The sequence below is a fragment of the Colias eurytheme genome, chromosome 3 (assembly GCF_061535395.1).
Source record: "Colias eurytheme isolate Ceu_HAF_F1 chromosome 3, ilColEury1 Martin Lab GWU primary, whole genome shotgun sequence".
In the NCBI taxonomy this organism is placed as follows: Eukaryota; Metazoa; Arthropoda; class Insecta; order Lepidoptera; family Pieridae; genus Colias; species Colias eurytheme.
Window position 1 is genome coordinate 11740205 of NC_142982.1, and position 10296 is coordinate 11750500.

Genomic DNA, 10296 nt, shown 5'->3' on the forward strand with positions numbered 1-10296 from the left:
TTGTCGTAGTTGGGTTTTAGCTTTTTTTACTTTTTATTATACTTATGTACTAAAATCTTCAGGGATTGACTTAAAGAAAACGTACATGTTTTTAGCATTATAATTTATTCGTTATAAACATCACTTAAATCGGTAATACATTAACTAATCAGTATCACCATATTTATATTGCATGCAAATAGACAGCAATTTAATGGATATTTTCATAATAAACTACGTAAGTCCGCATTTTTCATAACTCTATCGCACGAGATTAACTACAGAAAAGGTAACAAAGGGTCACTATGAGGGTGTACAATGTACATCAAACTATTGCCCTTTTATAGGCCGTAAACGTGTCCAAGGAGAATAGAAACTATGTGAATCTTGTATGGATAACCTTTGAACGTACAAAATAAGGTGATAAGTTCCTTGTTTATTTTTGAATATTGTTTTAAAAATCTTGTATAGTTTTTGTATGTTTGTATGTTCCCAATAATTTCACCAAATTGTCGATGTGATACATTGAGCCAGAGAGCCAGTTGAATTTTATTTCTTTATTTCCTGGATCAATCCGTGCGGGGTAGGGACGAGCGACTCGTATTATAAGATATTATAAAAAAAGTTCTGATGAACTTTGTTATTTTTCGCCTCTTTTTATTTGAACTACATTAGATATAAGAGAACACTTTACAGCAAGCATGTCCACGGGCAGACTCGCATAAAATCAAAAATTTATTTCTTAATACACTTATTCTATTTCTTGTGTCTCTAGACACAGACTCCATAAGTCACATTACATTTATTTCATACATTCTCCTCTAATAAAAATAACATAGCCTTAAGAAGCGTATAAATGTAAAGCACAATTTTCTCGCAAGAAGTCTGCTCTATAAATTCATAATCCTATTCATTTGTAAGAGCAGGTGTGTTACTGGATTATTATTACAACGTTATGAAGAAGGACTCGTAGTATAAGAGCTAGAGAATGTTTTTATGGTTTAAATTATCATAATTTAAGGTACACGTAAATTATCGCGGTACAGTTTATGTATGTCACGGACGAAACCACTAATTATAGCCTGAATATTATTTTGGTACAAGAGCTAGGATGGTGCCAAGTAGCATCAAATCGGTTCTGTAGTTAAGGTGTGTATGAGCAATAAAAATCTATCCGCCAAAAATCCCAACCTTCAAATGTGTAATTTCAGTAAGTACGTAGAGATTTTAAGAAAATTCTATTAAGTTTATTATTACGATGAATGATTTGGTAAAAAAAATATACATTAAATGAGAGACCTGTTTCACATTTTATCTAAAATATATTCAAATGTGAAAACTATAATATGATTCTGTAGTTCTAAATGATTTTTTTAAAAATGTTTAAAATTTGGAATCAATAGCTCAATATAAAAAACAAAAATTAAAATTCTGCAGCAGCTCCTAAACTACATTTAAGCGTACTTACTCACATTTTTAATATTCATTTAAAGTAGTCGTATGAGCAGGAATATTAGGTTTAATGCACGACTAAAATAACGTACATCATGTTTTATTCAGATACTAAAGGAGAAGGATTTTCTACACTATGGAAATTGATGAAATAATATACTTATTGATTTTTCTTTTAATAAACAATTTTAGATATTCTTAATTTATATTAAAAACTAGCTGTGCCTAGTGTGGTTTTCCGCTTCGCTCCTGTTGGTCTTAGCGTGATGATATAATATAACCAATAGCCTTCTTCAATAAATGGGCTATCTAACACCGAAAGAATTTTTCAAACCAGACCAGTAGTTCCTGAGATTAGCGCGTTCAAACAAACAAACTCTTCAGCTTTATAATATTAAGTATAGATTCATTATTAAGGTATTATCAACTATTAGATATTTCATGATTAATTGAACTGTTGAACATTGAATTCTATAAAAAATTCACGATAAATGTTTTTGCCAACTTCTAGGTAACTTTATGTTTTAAGACGTTTTATATTCGAAAAATATTCGATTTTGCATCTTATATTTACTTTCTTTAACAAGGTCAAGAAGCAACATAAATAAATATCAATGAAAAACAGCACAATTGTCTTCAATACTTATTGAATCTAAATAAAGAAACAATTCAATACACTATTGCAAAACGGAAAAACATTTGCAAACTCGTCCTATAAAGGTTGATAAGAGCTATCACTTAAAAACGTTACATTATTTACATTATGCGGGTATATATGCTGTTGGTCTCTCATTTTTTTATTGTGAGCCGAAGTGTCAAAGCAAAATGTATAAAATTATCATGGTATTGGTTATCTGTGCTGGTTTAAGTGGATCTAATGCGTACAATTGTAAGTAATTAGCGTAAGATTTTTTTAGTATTGTATTTTTATTTAATTTGGTTCTTATTATAATAAAGTCTATATATACCTATAAGGGTTTTCTTGGGAAAATGTTTACGTGTGGTAATACGCGTGGTTTTATGGTATTATATTATATTTACTGATTTTCCAAAATAACGGAGATTGTCAATTTGGAATACTGTATGTAAGAACATATTAAATTATTTAGATAGGTATACATTATATATATGGGTGATTATACAAAAATGGGGTAACTTTTGAGGATATTTTGTTTACTATATTTTTTATATCAGATTGTTACAAATTAGGGTGTATATGATAGCTAATCTAATGAATATATTGTTACAAATCGGGCCAGCCACTTTTTTAAGTAGATTGTGAGATATTTTAAATTTTCTGAAATTGGCCTCCAGGGGACTGACGAGGCTAACATGGTACTGATAAAAAATACAATTTTGTAATATTCTTAAAGAAATTGAATGAAAATTACTACAAATCTCTCAGTTTTAATAATGGCACATGTCTTTTAAGTATTAAAATCACTTAGTTACGTTTAAAAATGATAATTAATAATATGTGATACTGGGAAAAAACAATGTCTCAAGTTTCAAAACAGCCTTCTGACATTTAACGCTACGTGAATATTCTTACTCTCTTACTTAACTTTTTCTACTTTGACTTAGTTTTACTTGATATTTCAAGTAATTCACAAACAATAGAAACAAAAAAACGGCCAAGTGCGAGTTAGAGTCCTAAAAAACCTATTTTTTATTATGTTTGTAACTAAAAATTTACACTTTTAGCAATTTTTCCTTATCTGTGTTATAAAGACGTTGCTATTTACCAAGTAGAAGTAAACTATATAGCAGTTTATAGTAGACTGTATACACTGCAAGCATCCTGTGTGTTTTTTTATTCCCTTGCGAATATTTAATTTTGCGGAAATTTGCAGTATTAACGGATGTAGGTATCTTTTGAATGCGTTGCGTTATAAGTTTGATTTTTTTACAGCCCCAAGGGTTCTTAATCTTGAGTATCCAATATAAATTTCAGATTGATACCTCCACGCGTTCCAAAAAAAACGTCTTAACAGACAAACGGACAACAAAGTGATCCTATAAGGGTTCTGTTTTTTCCTTTTGAGGTTCGGAGCCCTAAAAATCTACCAATATTTATGTTAAAAGTACTAATTATAGTAAAATTAAAAACCAAAGTCTCGAATGAAAGTCTCATCTGAGTTTTCATAAGAGCCCCTTGACATTTTTATAATGTTATTAAGTATATTAATTAACTTTTATGTTATTTTGAGGTAATTTTACTTCACAGTAATATACGTATACGTATTTATCTGATAAATATAAAAAGCTATGCCCTGAAAGCATCAAAATCAATAATTAAAATAAAATAAGATCTTTTTTAATAAAATTATTAGTAGTTTGTTTCAATAGCTCTTTTCTTTGCTACTCTTTCTTAAATGTTTCTTCCCTAGTCAAATTCAGGTTCTTTTAGCGTGGCGCATGATGTTTTAAACTGAAATATAAAATAGAAATGCTTATACCAATAGCAATCAAGATAAAAGTTCTCAAAAACGACAGAATCATCAGTACTATGGGGTCGCGTCAGTCCTCTGGCACGATATCTGACAAAGGACTGATGCCAGCGGATTGATGAAAAGGGACTTAATATGAGGTTATAATCACAAATTATGTTTTTTTGCCTAATTTCTAATATCAACAAACTATATTTTTACAAATCATAGTTAACCATTTATAAATGAAAATAAAAATCGGATTAACAATAAAATAACGACTCACCATAGGACTGAAATGTTGACTGGCGCAGCAAGATTTTAGAGGACAAACACAACCCTAGCGCTGGTACAGTTATGACGGCCGTCAAAATATGCGGTGCACAAGTAACTTCATTACCAACATTAATACTTAGACAGGGATTTGACCTCGACTTGGTGATATTTAGCGAGAATTTCGAATTTAAAAAACACACAACGGACTGACTAGTGAAAACGATGACAAAGTTTAATTTTATTTTTTAAATAAAATGGAAAACATTGCGTTATGAAATTTGTAGTATATAATACTATGTACATCAAAGATTGTAGTGTTTTTGTAAGTTTTCTTAAATCGATGATAATGTTTAAACGATAGTCACTTGATTGTTGGTTTTCGGAGTTGTGACATGCCAAAGTACTGACATTTGAGGTATTAATTTATTATTTTTATTCATTTGTATTTTAAATAAAGACGTGAAATTGAGTGACCAAATAAAGGACGCTTCATTGTTTTAAAATAGATTGTTATTTGAATAAAATATAATAAGACTTTGTTTAAATTGGCTGATGACATCGAGTTACCCCATTTTTGTATAATCACCCATATATATATATATATATATATATATATATATATATATATATATATATATATATATATATATACAAAATAGTTGAATTTAGTGCTAGCTGAGTCCAGTAGTTACTATGTAAAATTAATTTAAACAGTATATACTGTTTATGTAGTAAGTAGGTAGATACTTGTACTACCTACTTACTACATAAATTACTGCCTTTTTACTAACTATAAGACTTGGTTAAAACCTACATCAAATAGATGGTAGCGCATAATCATATATTAATATATTTTCTGCTTTTGAGTGTCTATATTTTGTGCTTTTAAATTCGGTTTAATTATCTGTTCAAAATGAATTTTATGATCTATACTAGGCAATCTATTGAATTAACGGACATAGCTACCTTTACATTTATTTATTTAATCAATATGTTTAACTTACTATAAGAGACTGAGAAAGAAATTAATCGAAGTTAATAGCAAAATATCCTATAGTCCGGGATACATCGCCCATTTTTGCAAGTGATTACTATCAAGCTAATTTTTCGTGAGTAGCTTTATTTTGATGAGATGCCCAATAATTTCATGTACGAAACTCTCGATTGTGGTAGCTTACAGAGGTAACAAGGATAAAAATTTTTGATTTGACGGTTCTCAAATATTTATTACGCAATTTGTAGAACAATATGTCTGTTGAATTATATAAGTATTAAATAAGTGAAAATAAAAAAATCAGCTGGTTAGTAATCATTTATGATGACTTCGTTAACGATACACATTGGAAAGGGGGACTCTTTGATCAAACCATAGATTTTGTAGGACAAATATATCTTGAGATTGAACAAAAAAAAAACATTCAGTTAGTAATTAATATTTGAGAACCATCAAATCAAAATATTTTATCCTTGTTTCCTCTGGTAGCTACCACAATCGAGAGTTTTGTACATGAAATTATTGGGCATCTCATCAAAATAAAGCTACTCACGAAAAATTAGCTTGATAGTAATCACTTGCAAAAATGGGCGATGTATCCCGGACTACTATTAATATACGTAATTATTATTTTAATTTTTTAATATATTTTTGTGTTGTGCTCGATTATTTGGTGTCTAGTATAAGTCTTAATTGTATTTTTTATAGTTTAACTAGCTTTCCGCTCGCGGCTTCGCCCGCGCTTTAAAGGAAAAGCCCGCATGGTTCCCGTTTCCGTGGGATTTCTAGGATTACTAGGATGCGGCTAGGATAACATATCCTATGTGTTAATCCAAGTTACCATCTATATGTGTGCAAAATTTCATTGTAATCGGTTCAGTAGTATTTGCGTGAAAGAGTAACAAACATACATAATATACACATCCATCCTCAGAAACTTTCGCATTTATAATATTAGTAGGATGTTTTAATTATAATTCTCTCGGTCCATGAAGTGGTGTTATTATAATAGGTCTATTAAAAACGTAGATTAAATTCCAAGGCTCTTCCGTCAGTATTTCTTCAAACTAAATTATACAGTTGTTTGTTACTTTTCCTGCTATTCTTCAGAACGTTGGTCGCAAATATTTACTTTGAGCGTAGCAAGACGTTCCTGTATACACAACGTCCAGGTATATCGTAGTAACTATATTGTTTTAAGGAAGGTTAGAAAAGAAACTACAAGAAAGAAAGGCGCTTTAATTATTAATATGTTTATTTTCTAATATAGAAACAAAATTGGACCATACGTTTATACCTACCTTTTTTTGGAAATAAATAGTCAATCTTCGTAACTACAACAACATGAAAAATATACACATACGAAACTCTATCGACAAACTTTGATTTTCTACAAAAACTACGCTTAGTTAAAATTGATATTTTAGGTTTTATGGCATTCAAATGCTTTATAAATATAAATTTATAAAGAATAGAAAAAATTCGATTATGAGCGGCGGGTCATGAGTGGCCGTGTTGGTCAGGCCCCGGAATGGCCCGAAAGGATGCGGGTTCGAGTCACGCCTCATGATCAAATTTTTTCTATTCTTTATAAATTTATATACGCTTAGTTAGTTTATTTTATTTCGTATACCTTATACTTACCAAACCTTTCTAATTTATAACATGCACTATTAAATATCTCATAATTTAATGTCTTTTCTTTTGTTTTCAGCCCATCGCGCTGAAAACTCATGCGGGAGTCGCGGTGGAGAATGCTTTCCCATAGAATACAATTGTCCTGAGATTTTGACCTACACAGAAGCGATAGACTGCGAACAAGAACACAAATGTTGTATATTGGTTAAATAAATAATTCTTAATTAAAATAAGTTTTATTATTTATAATATATTATAAAACACTGAAGAGATTAACAATAATTTGATAAATTTTCAAATTGGAAGAAAAGACTGATTTTCCGTTAAAGAAAGCTAAAGAAGGCTTTTTTTTGTATACATTTAGCCTTAAAATCGAATATGTACACAGACAGATAATAACGATTTTAAACCTATGTTATTTGTGTCATAATGGTTCTTGTAATATCCATTGGTTTCCAAACAATGCGTGGCAACAAAATCGGACCATTATGAAATGTGAACGGTAGCCACAAAACCGCACCACGAAATTTGCATTAAGCGTTAATACCTCCTTATCCTGAAAGCCTTGTAAATACTTTTGGAAACAATAGTGTAGCTCAAAGCGTCAGTTACGGCTAGGCTTTGTTGCGGTCGCAACGCGATGCCGTAATTTGTTCAACGCTGTATACTGCGTTGCATAAAAACAGGGCAAGTCAAATGATCACAAACATGTCGAGTATAATTATAGTGAAAGGGACATGCATACTTTACAATGAAGTTATTTATTTTGATAGACCAATGACATAAAGCTGAAGAGTTAGTATGTTTGTTTGTTTGACTCGCAAAACTCAGGAACTAAGTACTGGACCCATTTATAAAATACTTTCACCATTTAGATACGTACGTGATCTTTGTGTTATATAATATTTACCATAGGTGAAGCCGGGGTAGAAGTCTTTTATAAATAACGCTCAGATCGCAGTGTTTTAATACCACTTAGACTAGGATATTACAACTAATGGAACTATTACCACCACGATCAATTTAACATTAAATCAGCTTATGAGAACTAACAAATAAATGCCCTACTCTATAAAAGGACGCGCTTTTATTAAGTAATTCATACCAATTAGTTTATACACAATTTAATACAATATCACCTTTTGAATAAATTATGAATCTATAATTATCCTGTATATACGAAAAATAAATACGAATAAAAACAAATTAACAACATTTGAAACAGAGAAACTCAGATAATCCTACGTTGAAGCAGTGTAATAGCTCATGAAATACATTTCTCATACAAAAACAAGTAAATATAGCGAATTCTAAAATAAAACAATATATTTACGAACAAATAATTATGCTAAAAATGTTGGCGGATTCAATTTGTGTTCGTAACTACGTAGGAGTTAGGAGCGACATAAATCCAGTTATTTTGCGAAAAATTGATATGGAATAACATTTCGTTAGAATATCCAATTGTGTTTGTTAAACATCTATATTTAGGAATACAATAGGTTAGGCCATTAAAAGTACACATAAATCCGTTGACATAGAACTTTGTAAAGTTAATATTTTATCCACAATGTGAAAAATCGGTCTCCTATATACAATTATAATAAATTTCAAATACAATTTGATGCCTCCAATGTAAGTAAAAATGTGTAAATTTTATTATAGAATCTCGCAGGACATTGAACTGCCTATTGTTAAATTACTCGACAATTTCTAAAGCAAAAATGATGTTATAAATACAACAATAAAATTGTGTAACGTCAACGATGTTTATATCAATTATTATATTGTATTATATGCTACCAAGGGTTGATTGAAACACATATTATTATAACACAATGCTTTTTGTATCAATATTATAATTTAATCTTACTTGTAATGTTTACATTTTAATGCTTTTATTTTGAAATGGCATATCCTCCAGAAATTAATGAATTCCTTTCTTTATTTCCTTCTTGCACTAGTTTTGCCTTTGGTGTTATTGAGTGACATACATATATATATTATTATATCCATTCAAACATCCAAACTTCCACAAATAATATTTGTACACAATATTACCCTATTTCCCGTGTTTTCGGGTCAGATTTCCGGGGTCGTTCGTCATTTTCAGGAATTCATATCGTAAGTTAATATGAAATATTGGTCCATCATCGGGAAGTAAAGGAGAGAACTTATTGATGTTTTATTTTAACTACCTTGTGATAACGTCATAATGTTTTAAGTAATTAGTTTATTTTATTAAGAGTAAGATGATTTTTGTATCTTTTAATCTTGCCAAAGAAGTTTCACTTCTGACACGTGTGCTCGGCACACACGCTTTTTTGTATCAAATATAAATAAATTATATTCTATTCTAGACTAAAAACAAATGTTTGGAGTGTTCCCGTTATCATGTCCCGCAGTGTACTAGAGAAAGTGTTGCGTGGCTATTGTTCTATACGGGTGTACGGAACACATCATTATACAAATGAATATTGTGGGCTTCATTAGTATTGCTATTGTTTACCTTTAATGGCGATAAAACACACTATGTTGGTAATACATTTGAATAAAAATGTTTTGTTGTTTATTTGTGTGAAGTCTTTAAATTTTCGCGATAGGGAATCTTGTGCAAATAAATATTATGAAGTTTACCATTTTAAGAGCTATCAAGTTCTATGTGACAAAAGATACCTATCTCAAACATTGCAATAATTGTACTTAATCTGCAAAAAGAGTTCGTAATAATTTCGCCCCCATTTTTTTAAACTTTCACGTCGATCCCTTTGAAACTTTTCACAAAAAATATGTACCTACTATCTTGTCTCATATTTTCATCTGACTTTACAACAAAATTCATTTAAACTTTATAAGTAGTAAAAATTTATTCACTACTAGCTTTCCGCCCGCGGCTTCGCCCGCGTTTTCACAGAAAAACCCGTTCCCGTAGGATTTCCGGGATAAAACCTATCCTATGTCCTTTCTCGGGTATCAAAATATCTCTATACCAAATTTCATGCAAATTGGTTCAGTAGTTAAGGCGTGATTGAGTAACAGACAGACAGACAGAGTTACTTTCGCATTTATAATATTAGTATGGATTCACTAATAGAGAACTTCATCATGACCGAATGATATGCAGTAACAGTTTTATCCTAGTTTACATTGATATGGTCAGCTTAAATAGCTGTTATATGTCCATAACCTTAACACACGTATAAAAATACACACACACATATACAACAGAGCCTGAATACGGTCATAATTAATTCCTCAGAACTTAACTTCTGTATTGAAAGGGTCATATCTCAACCCGCTAAAAAATGTATAGCGCTTACATTACAAGCTTGGAGTAAAAAATTGGCCAAGTGCGAATCGGACTTTCGAGATTAAGGGTTCCGTACAAATAGCTAAAGAGCACCTGCAAAAAAAAAATTTTCTCATCCAATTTATGACCGTGTCAACCGTTGCATATTTTTTTGTAAATAAACGATTTTTTGTAATTTTTTTATAGCGGCATATAAAAAACTAATCATCTCTGAAAAT

General features: G+C 30.3%; 1 long non-coding RNA gene across 1 annotated transcript; it reads left to right on the top strand.

Moving 5' to 3' along the window:
* The first annotated feature begins 2168 nt into the window (after positions 1-2168).
* Positions 2169-7001, top strand: LOC149909998 (uncharacterized). The gene is made up of 2 exons (XR_016458444.1): positions 2169-2320; positions 6845-7001. It is a non-coding gene; the product is annotated as an uncharacterized LOC149909998 (long non-coding RNA).
* The last annotated feature ends 3295 nt before the right edge of the window (positions 7002-10296 follow it).